Source organism: Mauremys reevesii, linkage group 16, assembly GCF_016161935.1.
Source record: "Mauremys reevesii isolate NIE-2019 linkage group 16, ASM1616193v1, whole genome shotgun sequence".
In the NCBI taxonomy this organism is placed as follows: domain Eukaryota; kingdom Metazoa; phylum Chordata; order Testudines; family Geoemydidae; genus Mauremys; species Mauremys reevesii.
The window spans coordinates 37,594,392-37,613,404 of NC_052638.1; the positions used below are offsets into that span (position 1 = coordinate 37,594,392).

Here is a 19,013-nt window from a genome sequence, read left to right on the forward strand (position 1 = left end):
TCACACATCTGTATACTCTATGACCTATAGAGCATGCGCCAGTCAGGGGTTGGCCAGGTCAGACTCAGTTTCTGAAGAGGGAGGAAGTTCACAAGAAACTGAACTGTAGAAATGAAACAAGGGGCCAGAAGAGGAATAAGGTGCATCTCAGCGACTGTTTCCTCACATTTTGAGGCTGTATCCTCTTTTCCTGGGCCAAAATTAAAGAAATAAAACTAGAAGATGCTTGTTAATGTGACCATGCAGAAGGGAGGGAAAATAACACAGTAGTGAAGGCCGGGGGGAGAGGGGTTGCCTTCAAATGGCTGCCATCGGAACTTCTCAACTGTGTGTCACAGGCCCCGACCAGCTAACGAAGCGTCTCCTTTAGCCCAAGTGGAAGGGTTTATGCATTAGGAGCAGGAGGATCTGAATGAGTTGTTGCTGTGAAGATTAACATGACCTGCTTGCATAATAGTGACAACAGTGAACTCCTAGCTGGCCTCAGACTTGTTGCAATATCTTCCATCACTGACTGGCGTATAAAGAACATACATGCCAACTAATACCTCTATGCGCCAAACAAAAAAAATCACTTCTGCTGTCTTCGTGGCTGCCTTGTCTCACCCCATCACCCTCATTCATCCCCTCCCTCTCTGCCAGTTCTGGCATCCTCTCTTCTACTGAACAGCTACAGCTACTACTGCTGCCGTGCCAACCATCTGCAACAACCCTGCCAATGCCAGCCAGTGCTGCTTGTCGCTCCATATCCAGCCCTACTCTTCTGTTTGCATTAGAATAGCAGAACGGCACAAATACCTACATTCTCCGGAGTGTTTCAAATTGAGAGCCAGGTATATACCTTGTGGCTTGGGTTCATCTCTAATATGAATGAGTGGGTTTACAAAATTTAATACAAACTTGCCAGGGATCCAGGAAAGCTTTAGTTAGGAATTTCCTGGTGACTCTCCTCAGGGGAACAATGTGTACAGTGGGGGTGCTGAGAGCCATTGAACCACACTGTAAACCCTGTATAGAATGGAAACCACTTCAAGCCAGGGGGTGCGGCAGCACCCCTAGTTCCAGCACCTGTGGCTCTCCTGCATCTCCGTATGGAAGGAGCTGGCCACAGGCTCCAGTCCCAACAGGTTCAACTTAGCACTTCCTCCTTCCAAGGAAGTGGGGTCCCCTTACTGGGCAGGAGGTCTCTTTGGGATGAGTGGACTCTAAGGATTCTGTGGCACTTCCTGTAAGAGTCAGGGGTTGTGCCTGTGTCATCACCACATGTTTGAAAAAGTCCCTTTACTCCCAGCCTTTGCCTGCAGTCTTCCCTTTCCAGAGGTTGCTGTATTTAAGGCCTGGTCTACACACAGTTCTTGTATTGATAACTATTTCAGTTAGGGATTTCTTTTGGTTTTTCTACAGAAACAGTTAGTTGGTACATCCCCTAATGTTGACTTAGTTATACTGATAGAAAGGGAGCTCATTCCCCTTATCCCACTGTACAGAAATAGCTATACGAGTACAAGCACATTTATACCAGGCTATGTCTACACTACAGACTTCTTCTGGCATAGCAATGCTGGTCACAGATATGAAGAGGTGTAATCCTTCACTGATGCAGCAGTGCCAGCTGAAGCCCTGAGGGTAGTTGCAGTTATACCAGCAAAGCGCCATTTTGCTTTTCCTTGTGGTTTGGGAGGCTGGGGATTAGGGTGACCAGATGTCCCGATTTTATAGGGACAGTCCTGATTTTTGTGTCTTTTTCTGATATAGGCACCTATTACCCCGCACCCCGTCCCGATTTTTCACATTTGCTATCTGGTCACCCTACTGGGGATCAGTGTTCAATCCCAGCTCTTCCACAAATTCCACGCAAGCTCAGGAAGGTCAAACTCTTTGTGCCTCAGTTCCTCCTCTGTAAAATGGGGATAATAATAATTCTGCCTCCCCATCCCCTGGTGGGATTTGGGGATCTCCAGGCCTTGCTGTGAAAGTCATCTGCTCTCCTGGAAAGGAGATTCACTAGGGGGAGTGTATGCACACATCCTCATCTCTAGGGTGCCCCCTCATGCCTGGACATGGCATTGCAGGGACCTTCCGCTCTCATACTCACACCTCCCTCTCGTGGCCATGGCCAGTCCCAGCTGGTGTCTTCTCCTGACTCCTTCTCTGGGTTTTCTGTGGCTCAGCCCTCTGGCCAAGTCATGTAACAGTTCACTCCCCTTCCAAGGTAACAAAAGGCCCAACTTCAAGTCCAAACCAAATGCCCAGACTAATAGTTCTTCTACCCCTCTCAGGCTGCGCAGAAGTTCTCCGCCTCTCGACGCCTACAGAGCGTCTCTTATCTCGCTTCTCCCGCAGCAGGATTCCCCTACTGGTTCCCTTCGCCAGGCACTCCAACAGTTCGCCTCTGAGGCTCTCCCTGCTCCTTTCAGGCCTTATCTCCGGGCTCCCCATGCCGGGAGCCTACCCTGCTCCCTGTGGGAGAGAGACTGACTTCCTCTGGCTCTTCCCACACGGAAACACCCCTTGTTCCTCCTTCCAGGGTCTTCCTCCTCTACTGAGCTCGTAACTCTACGCCGTCTCCCTGCTGGGGTCAGCCGCTCACACCCAGCTGGGGTCACTAATAAGCCTTCATGTTGCCAGGGCATTCGTGAGGCTGAGGGCTAGCTGCTAAGTCATGCCCAGCGTGACTCAAAGGGCCCACCAGCCCATGGCAGGGTGGAATGTGTTTGGCTGCTGGGGGAGAACCTTGTTCTGTTGTAGGGGTGTCTCTCTTGAGGGGCTCAGTCGGGATGATGAGGTGGCTGATCGATTTCAGACTCAGGGAATCCCCTTTGCCACAGATCCTTGTAACTGGCCGATCACATCTCTGATTTACTCTGGGTTGGGTGGGTGTTTTAAATTCATGCAACTGGTTAGAAATGATCGATAGATGCAATACAAACACAGTTGTGCCAAAAGCTTCAGAAGGAAGGCCCTGTGTAAAGCTACCATGCAGTTCCAGTGGCAGAATATTTTAAAATGACTGAAAGTCAGTAGCCAACTCTGGCAGTCAGATCATTTCTTTCTCCCGGCACATTTCCAGAACTCCCAGGACCATGCAGCAATTCCCGATCCCTCCACTGATCACACTGACTCCTATTCATTGTTGATTTAGCTTGTCAGCCCATGCCTCCCCCACTCCATGTTCTCCAATCACCCACTGCTTCTGCCTTAGAGTGACACCTGCTGGCAGAGGCCAGGCTAATGCAATTGGAGTCTTATTTTTTTCCCCCTCAGTGCTACTGCTTTTTCCATACCTGGGATTGGGGGGCAGGCAGTGAGGTCTCCTAGGGTGACCAGATGTCCTGATTTCATAGGGACAGTCCCGATTTTTGGGTCTTTTTCTTATATAGGCTCCTATTAACCCCCACCCCCAGCCCGATTTTTCACATTTGCTGTCTGGTCACGCTAGCCTGTGAGTTTGAATTCCTGGGTGGGGTTCAAAGTCCAGGCACCAGAGAGCGAAGGAGACATGCACTCCATCGAAAAAGCTTCATGCTGGAAAACTGCACGCCGACATTTTGACTCTGAGTCTCTAATGCACTCAGCCCCAGGCCCTGATGCCACAGAGAGGAGTTGAACTCCAGGCACAAGCCATCGCTCGCTGGGATTTGATTGTCACCAAGCAGGGAAACAAATAGGGGATGCTGGCCTGAGGGTGATCTGTCAAAACTAATTAACGCCTTTGAGTTGCAGCCAACCGCAAGCTGAAGAGTGAACTTTACACGGCCCGTGTACTGAACTCCATTCCTCGCAGCAGCCACGGCCTCTCCGCCTTCCCTCGCCATGCAGCACATTTACCCTTGATCTCCCCAGCGAGTTTTCCTGTTTACATTTCCCGTTAGATTACTGTAATTAATGTAATAACAGCAGATACTGTTTGGGAACTCGCCTAGCTACTATTCAGCAGAGGATTGTTCACTGCGGGGGCAGGGGGGAGAGAAGACTGGAATGTAGGAGTTTATGTGAGGATTTTCAAGGCTGGCAAACACAGTGTGCTGCCTGCCAAAGGCTCAGTTGGCATGGGCACTGGATGGCTAGGGCTGGGGGGGGCTCAGCCCCCTCAAAATCATCTCTGCCATGTCATTTTCTGAGCCACCCTGCCACCCACGTGCATGCCCAGCCTAGCAGGCAAAGCACCGTGGCTAGTGGTGCCAAGGCCAGGAAGGGGACAGGGTGAGGTGTCACATGGGGAGGGCCCAAGCTATATATGGACACACGTGTCAAGTGATGTAATGGAAGAGGAAAGAGCCAATGGGCCGGAGCGGGGAGCCGGGCCCAGCCCCGTGGGATAGGATTCGCCCCTGCAGGGTGGACTCAGCCAAAGAATATTTTCACAAGCTGCCTATAGAATCATAGGGTCGGAAGGAACTCGAGAAGTCATCACGTCCAACCCTTTGCACTGAGGCGGGACATAAGTAATCCTAGACCATCCCTGACAGGTGTTTGCCTAACCTGTTCTTAACAACCTCCAATAACGGGGATTCCACAACCTCCCTCGGAAGCCTCTTCCAGAACTTAACTATCCTGAGAGTTAGAAAATTGTTCCCAATATCTAACCTATGTCTCCCTTGCTGCAGATTAAGCCCATAACTACTTGTCCTACCTTCAGTGGACATGGATGACCATCCTATTTATAACAGCCCTTAACGTATTTGAAGACTTATCAGGTCCCCCCCTCGGTCTTCTTTTCTCAACACTAAGCAGGCCCAGGTTTTTTTAAACCTTTCCTCATAGGTCAGGTTTTCTAAACTTTTTATTATTTTTGTTGCTCTCCTCTGGACTGTCTCCAATTTGTGCACATTTTTCCTAAGTGTGGCACCCAGACCAGGACACATAAATCCAGCTGAGCCCTCACTAATGCCAAGTAGAGCAGAACAGTTACCTCCCAAGACTTTATATACAACACTCCTGTTAACAAAGCCCCGGGGGATATTAGCCTTTTTCACAACCGCATCCCATTGTTGACTCGTATTCAATTCGTGATCCACTATAACCCCAGATCCTTTTCAGCAGTTCTACCACCTAATCAATTATTCTTCCATTTTGTAGTTGCACATGTGATTTTTCCTTCCTAAGTGAAGTACTTTGCACTTGTCTTTACTGGATTTCATATTTATTGATGGTCACCAACATGGTGAGAGTTCTGGTAGCAAAGCCTCAAAGATCCCGAACTAAACTTTCCCCAAAGTTGTCTGGTCCCAGGGATTTGCTTAAACTTTACTTCTCATAAAAAAAAAAAAAACCTACATGTGCATGGAGATGTTGTGTGTACAAAAAACAGGAAAGTGCTCAGCTAATGGTCCATTTGCACACGCAAACTGATTGATCTAGAAATAATGTGGTTGTGTATTTTTAACACCCAACAAAGTTTTGGCTCTGGAAGTATTATTGCATACTGGGGTTGTGTGACGATCGCCATCCTGGCCAACACAGCAGGGATTGAACTGGGGACCTCCTGAGCTAAAAAGCACAAGCTGCAACACCTTGAGCTAAATAACCCAGCCTCTTTAGATAGGGGCTATAACACTTCATATCCTCTGCGAATCAGCACAGAGCGGGAACCTGTAAGACACATTCACCAGTAGGTTACCGTAGCACTTAAAAGCCCCAGTTATGCCCCATGACTCCATTGTGCCTGTTCCAAAGAATTCACAATCTGCATATTCTAAACTGGATCACTTCATTCCATTTCTGAGGTGGGCAGGGCTGTTCTGCTCCAGCCCAAGTGAAAACTACAGCTGCGGAAGAGTAAGATTATGCTGTAGTCATTTGCACGTACAAAATGTTTCCTGATATTCAGTCTGCATTTTCCCCTGCTTAATTTTATCCTTTTATCTCCCATTCCAAATGCAATGGGGTACAAGGAACCTTTGCTCTCTGTTACAGAATGGGTCAGATACAATCAACAAGGGATTTTTCTCAGGAAAAATCTCCACTGATTTCCCCCCACCGCTCATTTCCTGCCTGGGAGAGAACACTCCTCAACCAAAGATCATTCCATCCCACAACTGCATGCACTGATAGGAGCTTCTGCCATTCCCTCTGAGGCAGAGGGGCAATAATCTAGGGGAAGCCAAACCATAAAAGCCTTTGCATCCCTGTCAACTGAAAGCAACGGCTGTGCAGATCGCTATCAGAATCAAAGTTGCCCAGATGATGTATTGTGTCTCTGCTGTGTGTCAGGGACCCTTTGGTGAAAGCAGCCCCCTTGCTGTTATATGGTCCCCAAAATAACTTTAGATATCGGCTTACCAGAGCTCTTGAGCCCTGGGAGTTTAATATGGCTCACACAGTCACTGGTGGCTGCAGCACATCTGTGCCTCAACTCATCAACACTTAGGTACCAGTGTAATAGGTGCTATATAAAAATCTAAGCTCAGGAGGGAGATATGCATCTTCAAGAGGGGAGAAAACTGAGAACCAGTGCAAGAAAGAACAGGCTTTCCTAGTGCTTTGAAATCAAAGCTCACTAGACAAACAATTTAGATTAATCAGAGAATCGTTATACAGTGAATAAATTAAATCATGCTGGGGTGGCATAGTGGACATGTGACCTGGGATCTCGTTCAGGGAGACGTTAGTTGAAATCTTGGTTTAAGGCCCAAGGAGTACATCAGTTTGGTGCACACTTTGGCATGGGTGAGCGTCTGCTCAGGAAAGCTGGAAAGGCAGAGGGTCTCACAGGCTGGGCCAGAAGTGCAGTGGAACAAGGACAAGCGTTCCCTGCGCCTAATGGCATTACTCCAGGTCACACCTTGCTATCAGCGCCTCACTGTTAGCACCAAATTCACTCAGGACTGGGGAGAGCGGGTTCGGGCCCCCCAGCAAGGGTGGACCAACTAAACAGGGCCGACAAAGCCGGGGAAGCCGAGCCCTGGGCCCCCTTCCGGACCACCGGGCCCCAGTAATTTGTACCAGCTTTTCCGCCCCCTCTCGTCAGCCCTGAATTCACTCCCAAGTTTAAATACATACATTCACAAGGGGGGCATGGAGGCAGGATCTAGATCCAAATTATGATCAAATATTTATATTTCAGTAGCAGCCAGAGGCCCCACTCAGGATCAAGGCCCCACTGTGCTGTACACATACGAAGACACAATCTCTTCCCCAAGAAACTTACAGTCTAAGACATCTGCATCTGGATTAGATGTAGGTCTGAGGGTCAGCTTCAATGGTATCAAAATCCCACGAGCTTTCTTGTAACATTTTTACGGCATCCAAAAAGAAACTAGACTCATATTGGCTTGGGTCAATACCAAACAGTGACGGGCTCTGTTCTGAGGAAAACACAGATTCTGCCATGCAATCCAATGAGTTTTAAGATGCCAGGTTCTGGTTTTTGCCCATCATAGATTTTTATCGATAGCTAAATAGATTATACATACATGTGCATGAAAGTCTTTATACACACAACACGAGTGTCTATTATTTATTACATCATTCCCTCCAGGCACACATTTCTAGCAGATGCAGTTAGCTTGTATTTATGTATCATGCAGTAAGTACTCAAGTGGGATTAAGCACATATTCCAGTTTGTTGCCATCAGCTGGGTTTTTTGACAGTAGATGTTTCCCTGTCAGTCCATTTCTTGGGCTTGTCTGCAGCTTTTGAGACTCCATCCTGCCATCTTCCACCCACACGCTCCCCTTCCCACAAAGGTATTTACTTCCAGCATAAACCTGCCATTATTCCACAGAGTCACTTGAGGCATTAAAAGTTGCAACGCTATATTTGCAAGGGCCCTCCAGCCACGGAGGTAGGCAGCATGCCCTTTCCCACCATGCATGTGGTTTCTCTTGCTTGCAGTGTTTGCAGACATGACACAGCTGGAAGATTTGCAGCTTGTGTGTCAGCCCCGCTGACCCTCATAGAATTTCTTTCCAAGCCCCTGCAGCTTGTATATGATTTGCAATGTGCCTGTGCTATTTTGAAGCCGCCCACCAACAGGGAGCATCGGTCTGGAGTATCAGTGTAATCATAGCGTCCTTGTGGACCACAGCAGTTTTCTTGTGAACTGGAACAGTTATTTTCCCAGGAAAGACAGACTCTGCGTTAGATTTCCAGATAAAGGATATATTTTAAACTCTGCTAGACAGAGCCAATGACATGGAAGCACGTGCAGAGAATCTGGAGAAACTGTTGAGTTCCTGCTACAGCAAGTTGGTAAACACACTGCAAGGGCTACAGAGAGAGGGTGATTTCTCTTCCCTTCCCCAGCCTGGCTGCAGATGTGTTTAATTGTGATGTGTGGGGCAAGCTGAATTCAATAGCAGCCCCTTTTACTGCATCCGTAACTCATCTGGCGGATGAGAAGAATGGTTGGTAACTCCTGCAGCTGGGAACCGCTGATCAGCAGGAGACGCAGTGACATTCTCTCTAACATCATCCTGCTACTGTATGGGTGTTGTACACTTGGGGGCAAAGACAGGCAGGTGGAAGGTACCACCTGTCCTAAATGTCACCTGACTGTCCTGCTTTCCATGAGTCTCTCCCACACAGCACAGTGGTAAGGCATTACCCAGCCCCATCTGCAGCTGGGCCACAGAGAATAGCTGCCTCCTGCTGCTTCCAGCTAATGGATTTAGGGCCTGGTCCCAAGCCCACTGAAGTCAATGTAAAGGCCCCCACTGATTCCAAATGTGCTTTGGCTCAGGCCCTAAGGCCATTAGTTCAGATAGCAGAGGCCTGGCGTTCAAACCCTGCTAACAGCCCCGAGGCCGTTGCACCAGCATCTCACAGGGCATTTAACATCCTGTGGCAGAGACACCCAAGTTCCCCACTTGCTTCCAGCGGCCCATGCAGCCTGCCCAGCAATGCACTCAACCCCTCCTCTCCACGGAGGATCCCAACAGCTCTTGCAGCACATACCAGTGTTTTGCCTTAATGGAGCCACACACCCTCCCACCGCATCTGCAACTGGAACCAAGAGAAGGTCCCTTTCCCTTTTTGGATCTGGTCTGGAACCAAAGCGAAAGGAGCAGGTTCTGATCTGGACATCTGAATCCACATTCATCCAATGTCATACTGGAAGCTCCAGGTTTGACACATCCCTAATTTTCTGATAGAGAGTGGGTGAGGGGAGGTGCCCATGTGTTTAACTTTGGAGTGGGATGTTGTGGAAAAGTTCTGCTCACCAGCTAGATCAAGCATGCTGCTCTTTCCAGCTAGAGACGTGTCCCATCTGTGCAGCTGGTTCCAAACTTTTCCAGCATCTAGGAGTGCTCAGAACTCCTCATTTGGTTGATTATAAAGATACCTTCTGACGGTCAGTCCTGCATTCCAACCTTTCCAATACTCTGGATTGTTGAACCCATTTGTTCTCTACCTTACTCATGTTCATCTGGGAACAGCATTCAGAACGAGTAGTTGGTTGGTTGTACAGTTCTGTGCTGGGTAAATGAAGTTGCGGCCATTCCTAGTCTGATAAGAAGGTCGCAACAACAGGGCCGCCCAAAGGATTCTGCCCAGCAGTGGGTCCCGGGGCAGAAGGACCCTCTGCCACGGGTCTTCGGGGCACTTCGGCAGCGGGTCCCGGAGCGGAAGGACCCCTCGCCGCCGAATTGCCGCGGAAGAAACCCCGGGGGCCCGGCCCCAAGAGAGTTTTCCGGGGCCCCTGGAGTGAGTGAAGGACCCTGCTCCAGGGGCTCCGAAAATCTCTCATGGGGGTCCCCCAGGGCAAATTGCCCCATTCCCCCCCCCCGGTTGGCCCTGCGCAACAAGCAAGTTAACACAGCAGAACAGTGTGGAGAGGAAGATGTCTGGACTGCTGGATGTGCCCATGTCAGTCTCAGTTATGCTCACTAGAGGGAGGCAACCCCTAGGAGATTGCAGGCTGCATGGACGCTGCTAACTGAGGCCAGCGGGTTTTGAACTTTCAGTGCCTGTTCAAGAGAGGCTGTTAAACTGCATGTGTGTTGTGCTCTGCGCTGTCATTTCACTGCTGTATTTAACTATCAATCTACAGGAGCAGTCTGTTTAGTAGGAAATCCTGCCAGTTCTTCCCTTTGATAACATTCTTTTATAAATAGTGGGCCAAATTCTGCTCAGTTATGCCAGAGTCAATCTGGATCTCGGTTGAGTTACGCCAGAATTACACAGGTATAAATAAGAGCCAAATGTGGCCCATCATTATTAATCTTATTTGTCTTCTTTTGGTAGGTTTGCTTAGTAAAAATAACAGAAGAAAAAGGTGGGATCATTTTTGTTATTTAAATCTTCTATTCCCTCCATTATAAAACATTAACTTTTTGAAATAATAATGAGCTAGTTAAATTCATGCCAAATTCCAAAGAGTATCCTATCAAGTAACCCTTTCGCCTTGAACCCAAAGGAATTCCCCTTGGTAATGCTTTGGCAAGTAACGCCCAAGTGAATTATATTATCTGGGCTATTTTAAAATGTTAGTAAAACAAGCCCTACATCTTGCCATCAAATGGCTGGCGTAGAGGACCAGGAAATTGATTTCTATTCCAAACCGATACTCACTCAGTCTGTGACCGTGACCAAGTCATTTCACCTTTCTTTGCCTCAGTTTACCTGTTTGTGAAACAGGAATAATCTTTCTGTATGGCTGTTGTGATGCTGAATTCACTATTGTCTGAACAGTGCTTTGAGAGCCACAAAGTAGTGTTTTTTAGTGTTTGTGAGCAAAGAAATCGGTGGCTATAATCTGCTTAAAAATAAGCTCATAACCTCACTACAAAATCAAAAAGTACCTTTGTTAATACAGTAACTCCTCACTTAAAGTCGTCCTGGTTAACATTGTTTCGTGGCTTGTTTAAAGTTGTGCAATGCTCCCTTCTAACGTCGTTTGGCAGCCGCCTGCTTTGTCTGCTGCTTGCAGGAAGAGCAGCCCGTTGCAGCTAGCTGGTGGGGGCTTGGAACTAGGGTGGACCAGCAGCCCCCTATCAGCTCCCCGCTCACCTAAGTTCCCTGTGCAGCAGCTGCCTGCAGTTCAGCTGTGTCCCTCCCCCAACTGCCATGTGCTGCTCCTGCCCTCTGCCTTGGAGCTGCTCACCGAGACTCCTGCTTCCTGTGCGGGGGGAGGGAAGGAAGAGGGGGGCTAATGTCATGGTGTCCCCCTCCCCCCTTCTCCTGCACCCCGCTTACCCCATCTTCCATAGAGCAGGGCTCAGGAAGGAGGGAGCTTTTAGCAGCTGCGGTCTCAGCAAGCTGATCTAATTAACAAGGCAGTGTACTTAAGGGAAATGTGCATATCTCCCTCCATTCCTGCTGCCTTGTGTAGAGAGAGAGTTAACCCTTGAGGGCTCAGCCAATTGCTAGTTCATCATTTAGCAGTAAGGGAAATATCCCACCCTCTGACTCCTCCATCTTGACAATCATCATCACTGTGTACCAGTATTAAATTGTTTGTTAAAAATTTATTTTTTATGTGTGTGTGTGTGTGTGTGTGTGTAAAATATAGTCTTTTGTCTGGTGAAAAAAATTTCCCTGGAACCTAACTCCCTCATTTACATTAATTCTTATGGGGAAATTGGATTCGCTTAACATCGCTTAGCTTAAAGTCACATTTTTCAGGAACAAAGTGAAAAGTTACTGTAAATTCCTCCCTGATATACATGCTCTGTTAAGAACAATTAGGCCTATTTATAAGAACATGACTCTCTGCCAGAGGATGTTGTGAAGGCCAAGACTATAACAGGGTTCAAAAAAGAACTAGCTAAATAATGGAGGATAGGTCCTCCAATGGCTATTAGCCAGGATGGGCAGGGATGGTGTCCCTAGCCTCTGTTTGCCAGAAGCTGGAAATGGGCGACAGGGGATGGATCACTTGATGATCCCCTGTTCTGTTCATTCCCTCTGAGGCATCTTTCACTGGCCACTGTCGGAGGACAGAATACTGGGCTGGATGGACCTTTGGTCTGACCCAGTATGGCCGTTCTTATGCTCTTTGATCAATCAGATACAGTGTGATAGCAGGACAAGAGGGATAAAAGGCTCCTTTTATTTCTTCCTTAATATACTGAGAGAGAGAGACCTTGTAACCACTTGACCAAATGACTTCAAATTAGCACCATTAAATCTAGTCCAGATGCTGACAATGCAGTAATTTTCAATACAATCTGAAAATGCATGTGGCTTATAAAGCATTTAGAATAATTGGCTGTTAAACAGTAGGATATAATATAACTATATACAGTCTGCCTCTCCACTGTTATATATGTAAATAACCTGAGGAATATGGTATAAAGAGTTGGAAAGGGGTGTGTCTCAAAAAAGCCTTTTCTAAACAGACCACTACTCTAGGTTGCATCTTTTCTTAATTTATATTGTACTTTTTCATGCAAATACTGTATTTTCAGATATTTTGTAAAATGTCTGCAAAAAAGGAGGATTTTTACCCAAGTGGGTGCATTATTTATTTTCCCCAAAAGGAAAAAATTGAGTCCTGTGAACGCTTAAACTCAATGTTTAAGGAAGTCTCAAAAGGTTAGAAGATTTTGAAACCAGCGTCACTTCTGTAGGCTGATTTACAGGAAAAGGCAGTTTCTGATTACTCTTTAGACTTGAAGGGTTTTTTTATTTTGTTATTTTGCCACTTATCTTGTTTGGGTTCATTTGTGTCCTTTTCAAAGTCCCCATAAAATGACAAGATATTGAAATTAACTATACAAGTTGGCAAAACGTACAGCAATTGTTAAGTTAGGACCAAGTCATGGTCTGACTGAGGTCAATAGAATTGTGCCACTGAATTCAATGCCTGTAGGATATTATCATAGAAATATCATAGAATCATAGGACTGGAAGAGACCTAGAGAGGTCAGTTAGGCCAGTCCCTTGCACTCATGGCAGAACTAAGAATTATCTAGACCATCCCTGACAGGTGTTTGTCTAACCTGCTCTTAAAAATCCCCAATGATGGTGATTCCACAACCTCCCTAGATAATTTATTCCAGTGCTTAACCACCGTGATAGGTAGGAAGTTTTTCCTAATGTCCAACCTAATCCTCTCTTGCTGCAATTTAAGCCCATTGCTTCTTGTCCTAACCTCAAAGGTTAAGATCAACAATATTTCTCCCTCCTCCTTGTAACAACCTTTCATGTATTTGAAAACTGTTATGTCCCCTCTCAGTCTTCTCTTTTCCCGACTAAACAAACCCAATTTTTTCAATCTTCCCTCATAATTCATGTTTTCTAGACCTTTAATCATTTTTGTTGCTCTTCTCTGGACTTTCTCCAATCTGTCCACATCTTTCCTGAAATGCGGTGCTCAGAACTGGACACAATACTCCAGCTGAGGCCTAATCAGTGTGGAGTAGAGCAGAAGAATTACTTCTTGTGTTTTGCTTACAACACTCCTGCTAATCCAGTAGTTTTCAAGCTGTGGGTCACGACCCAGTAGTGGGTTGTGGAACGTAAAGTGCTGGGTCATAGAATCATAGAATATCAGGGTTGGAAGGGACCTCAGGAGGTCATCTAGTCCAACCCCCTGCTCAAAGCAGGACCAATCCCCAGACAGATTTTTGTCCCAGACCCCTAAATGGCCCCCTCAAGGATTGAACTCAACCCTGGGTTTAGCAGGCCAATGCTCAAGCCACTGAGCTATCATTGTGCACATGTTAGTTAAAAACAAAATATGTATTTACATACAACAGAATGACGCACCCAGAAGCAGCAATAATAGGGTTTTGATGTTTATCACATATCTAGTTTCAGATAATAAGGTACCATCAAAATGTCATCTAAACATACAGCAGCAGTGGGTGTTTTGTCACTTGCAGGTAGCCATGAACAAGAAAATATGATTCAAAGTATACAAGGAAGTTTTCAAATTCAAAGATCTCCCATTGGAACTGCATTTTCTGAATTCCAGGTCAATCCAACACAATATGCACCAAAATCACTCTGTTGAAATGCTCATTCATTGCAAACAGTGTTAAATATAAACACGCTGCAAAGTGCAAAGAGATTTTTGTCCAGACTGATGCCTTCTGTCCTGTAGATGGAAATGAACTTGCCTGAATGCAAGCTCACACCCAAGTAAGGGCATTTTGCAAGATAAGGAGATGGCAGCACTCTTGAGTGGCTCAATCACAGACAGAAAAAATTCCCAAGGCAGGACTTTCTACAAGACTTGGTTCAATCAAAAATAACATTGATTATTTGAAGGAGTTTCTACCTGTCCCCCAGGAACAGCCAATCTAGGTTCAAGAGCAATCAAGGGCTAAATTCTGCAGCTTTGATTCATCTCTTACAGAGATTCTTAGTGTGGGACATAGAAAGAGACCCAGTTTCACTTCCTGGCTTTGCCAGCCACTCCTTGGGCAAGTCACTTAGCCGCTTTGTGCCTCAGTTTCCCCATCTGTAAAATGGGGGCAATAACACTTCCCTACCTCACAGGGACGCTGTGAGGATAAATACATTATAAGGCACTCAGTAACAGGGGGTAGATATGTACCTAAAATAGATAACACAGATAAATCTCCTATTGAAACAGCATGGATTTCTTCAGCTGAGAAGTGAGGTGCATTTGGGCAGAGTTGAGTGAAGGCCAGTAGCTGGAGTAGCAGGATTTGCTCCTCAGGGTTGTAGTGCATTGGCAGGACTCTGGGGAAGGGAGCAGCGCTCAGGACTGAAAGACGGGGGGTTGTACAGCTAAGGATTGAGATGCATTGCTTGTGGAGGCCGTACAAGGACTGGAATGGTTGCTACGCATCAGAATTGATATGGATTGGCAGGTGCATGTAGAAGCGTGCACAGGGCTTGCCCACAGCATTAGGCTTTAGGGTTTTAGCTGAGCACTTTCATGAGCACTAAACTCTTTCACACCCTCGTTTTGCACACACCGGCTCTGCCTCTTGTGCAGTGTCACTCCTGTGGGGCCCGATTCTACGTGCATAAACCTACCCCTGTTCAGCCAGGCACTTCAGCACATCCTTAAGGGCTTTTGCTGCAGAGGGACCTTATGCACCAAGACTCCTTTGAAAGCGACCCTCACGTCATGGCCAGTCCGACTTACATGTATGCTGCAGGTGCCATCCTAGCTCATCCCAGCAGGCATATATTTCCCATTGGCTCTCACCCTCAGAGCAACTGGCTCCAGCTTTCAACAAAAAAGTATTTATAACAGCATGAGGTTGTTATATAACTAAAGGGCTTTTTCCTCTTACACCCCCCCACCCCCACCCCAGTGTGGTTAGAGTTCTGTAGAACCCACCGACAAGTTTTGCTCGTCTTCTGGTTTTAGAGCGTGCGTCTCTTAGAAAGAGGAAATGGTTTGGAAGCCGATACAAATTTAAAATGAACAAACACAGAGGGTAAACGAAATGCTGCCATCTCAGAGGGAAGCTTTTCTGCAGGAGTTAGGGGGTCCCAAACACCCCATGCTGAGCTGGAAGATTCTGACCCTTGAGCAAAGCACATCACCTTGCTACCACAAAATACTACAATAGTCTAGAGTACTAGCCCCCAGCTTTTGTAGTAACATTAGAAGCGGCACAGTTTGGGACCATTGTTGCAGAATATTATAGTTAGACAGGAGGGAGGTGTCCTGTAAATGCTGCAAAAGAAGCGTGTGAGACTCCTAACTGGAGAGCTGAGTATGTCCTGGCTGTTACAGACATACTTGTTCTCAGAGGACCAGATTTTCAGTTGAGTTCCATTGTAACCGTGGACTTCACTGGAGTGACTCCAAGTTTAGCATGGTGCAGCCCAGATCCGAATTTGTGCTTATGCTGATTTGAAAATCAGAGATTTTCAGATCAAATTGTCACTTACAATTCTCCACTCTAACAAACTAGAGTGAATTTTTTGAAAAATTGCATTTGAAAAGTTACTGAACCGTGAGTAAGTTTAGTTTCCAGAAACCTATACTGAGAAAGCAGGAAGTAAGTGGCCAGCTGACTTAGGCCAAAATACTTCACTAAAATCATTCAGTAACTAACACTCACTTGGAAGGCGGTGATTGATATTGTACAATACCTACCACAGTGGGGCCCATCCTGACTGTGATTTTTACATGTTAACAGAATATAAATGCTAAACAGTGATACTACATTAGTCCATTTCACCCACGGTACATAGAAGCGGGAGACAAGGCATTTATAACAACACTTCTGATGTTTTATACCATTTTTCTGTCAGTAAGACATACTGGGCCAAATTAATCTGTGATGTAGCTACTGGCAGTAGTGATGGAAATGGCCAATTGTATTATGCAACTTCTGAAGCACCACCACAATATATAAATACACATTTGGGCTTTAGGAGCTCTACATCATCATCTACATAACAAAAAACAGAGTAAAGTGGGACATGATTCATTCAGACTGAATGCCCTATACTGACCTGCGGCCCCAGGCACCGCTCGCAATACCACCAACAGAAGCAGCACTGGTAGAGCAAAGACAGGATGTGGCTCTTCGCAGTTTAATTATTTTCCTTTAAATTCATTTAACCTCACCCTTCCTCTCTACAAGCATTTGCAATCCTAGAACAGAAATTAGGGAGACTAGAAGGTCCATGAACTCCCCAAGGACAAAAGCAATGGAAACCATAGCAAAAACACTTACCAGCTGGAAGAGAGCTCCAGCAACCCACCACTACACAGCCACTATAGGGCTGAAGCTGTTTCTCTGGGCCAGATTTAAAGGGCCAGGTCACCAGACAAGCATGCTGGGAAAGGTGCTTATAAAAAGGGTGATTCTTATTTGCAGAGTTTTGACAGTGGTTAGGCAGTTGTTGAGAAAGAAGGGGGGGGATTCTTGTGTAAAAATAAATACTGAAGTTTTGGTATAGGTAATGAGAGTGATTCTATTTGCAGAGCAGGTTTCCTGTAGAGAAGCAGATTTTCCCATATTATTAAAGTTTCTTAATTAAGAAATGAGTTGAGTGAAGGGTGTTGCCCATGTTAAGTTCTTGCTAGTTGTATCTTGGAGAAAAAACTCATTAGTAGAAAATGAAATGCAGATCGTTGAATAGGTTAGCATTAGACACATATTAAGCACTGTAACAAATTTATGCTTATGTAGGAACTTTATTTTTGTCATTGTGTTGCATGCTATGGGCACTCAGAAACTGAAAGCTACAGAAAGGATAGAGTTCAGCCAGAACTTCCTGCTCCAGCAATCTAAAAGCATTGGTTTCTATATCCTGACCATAAGAAGAATCTCTTTTAGCAGTATAGGGCCAATGACACACATTTGAACATATGTACCAGTAGCCAGTTAACTGCTGTAGTGACTGTTATGAATAGACCTTTCCCTGGAAAAGGAAACTGCCTATCTTAGATATGCTACAATCAGCATAGATGAAACTGGATCAGTGACTGGCAAAACAATGTTCTCTTCTACGTTAGAACTTCGTTGAGGTTTCCTGAAAGGATAGTTTAAAGGCTGGCTTTGTAGGGCCCTACCAAATTCACAGTCCATTCTGGTCAATTTCACAGTCATGGGCTTTTAAAAATCATCAATTTCATGATTTCAGATATTTAAATCTAAAATTTCACAGTGTTATAATTGTAGGGGTCCTGACCCAAAAAGGAGTTGTGGGGAAGGGGGTTCGTGAGGTTATTCTAGGGTGGGGTTGCAGTACTGCTACTCTTACTTCTGCGCTGCTGCTGGAGAGCGGTGGCTGCTGGCTAGGATCCCAGCTCTGAAGGCAGAGCCGCCGCCAGCAGCAATGCAGAAGTAAAGCTCTGAAGGCAGCACAGAAGGAAGGGTGGCAGTACCACAACCCCCCTCAAATAACTTTGTGACCCCCCCTTCCAACTCCCTTTTAGGTCAGGACCCCCAATTTGAGAAATGCTGGTCTCCCCTGTGAAATCTGCATAATATAGGGTAAAAGCACGCAAAAAAAAACAGATTTCACAGGAGAAGACCAGATTTCATGGTCCGTGATGTGTTTTTCATGGCCGTGAATTTGGTAGGGCCCTATTGATCAGTCATGAACATAAGAACATAAAAATGGCGATAGTGGATCAGGTCAACCTAGCCCAGTATCCCGTCTTCCCATGGTGGTCTGTCCCACATGCTTCAATGGGAATGAACAGAACAGCGCAATTTATCAAGTGATCCATCCCGTCGTCCAGTCCCAGCTTCTAACAGTCAGAGGTTTAGGGACACCCACAGCATGGGGTTGCATCCCTGACCCTCTTGGCTAATAGCCATTGATGGCCCTGTCCTCCATCAGGTCACCTAATCCTTTTTTCAACCCACTTACACTTTTGAACTTCACGACATACCCTGGCAATGAGTTCCTCAGGTTGCCTATGCACTGTGTGAAGTACTTCCTTACGCTTGTTTTAACTACTGCCTATTAATTTCACAGGGCGGCCCCCAGTTCTTGTATTATGTGAAGGGATAAAAAACACTTTTCTCCAAGCCAATCACGATTTTATAGCCCTCTATCATATCCTTCCTTAGTTGTCTCTTTTCTAAGCTGAACAGTCCCAGTCTCTTTAATCTCTCCTCCTATGGAAGCGGTTCCAGACCCCTCATCATTTTTGTTTCCTTTTTTTTCTGTACATTTTTCCAATTCCAAAATATCTTTTTTGAGATGGGGCGATCAAAACTGCACGCCCTAGTCAGGGCATGGGCGTACCCTGGATTTAAACAGAGGCATTATGATATTTTCTGTCTCATTAGCTATCCCTTTCCGAATGGCTCCTCGCATTCTGTTCACTTGTGTGACTGCCGCTGCACATTGAGTGGATGTTTTCAGAGAACTATCCGCAATGACTCCAAGATCTCTCTCTTGAGTCGTAACAGCTAATTTGGATCTCATTGTTTCATGTGCATAGTTGGGATTATGTTTTTCAATGTACATTACTTTGCATTTATCAACATTGAATTTCATCGGCCATTTTGTTGCACAGGCACAGGCCCGTCCACAGCGGGGGCAAAGGGGGAAATTGCCCACGGGCCCGGGCAATTTAAAAGGGCCCAGAGGCCCCCGGCCACCACCACTGCTGTGGTAGCGGCAGCCAAGAACCCTGGGCCCTTTTAAATCTCCCCGGTGGGCC

At 46.2% G+C, this 19,013-nt stretch overlaps 1 long non-coding RNA gene across 2 annotated transcripts in view; it reads right to left on the reverse strand.

The window, feature by feature from the left end:
• The window catches only part of LOC120384242, a 73,415-nt gene extending 56,791 nt beyond the window's left edge, over positions 1-16,624 (reverse strand). For both annotated transcript variants that reach the window (XR_005588704.1, XR_005588705.1), the window contains exon 1: positions 16,564-16,624. This is a non-coding gene — a long non-coding RNA (uncharacterized LOC120384242). The remainder of the gene's footprint in view (positions 1-16,563) is intronic.
• Between the last annotated feature and the right edge of the window lie 2,389 nt (positions 16,625-19,013).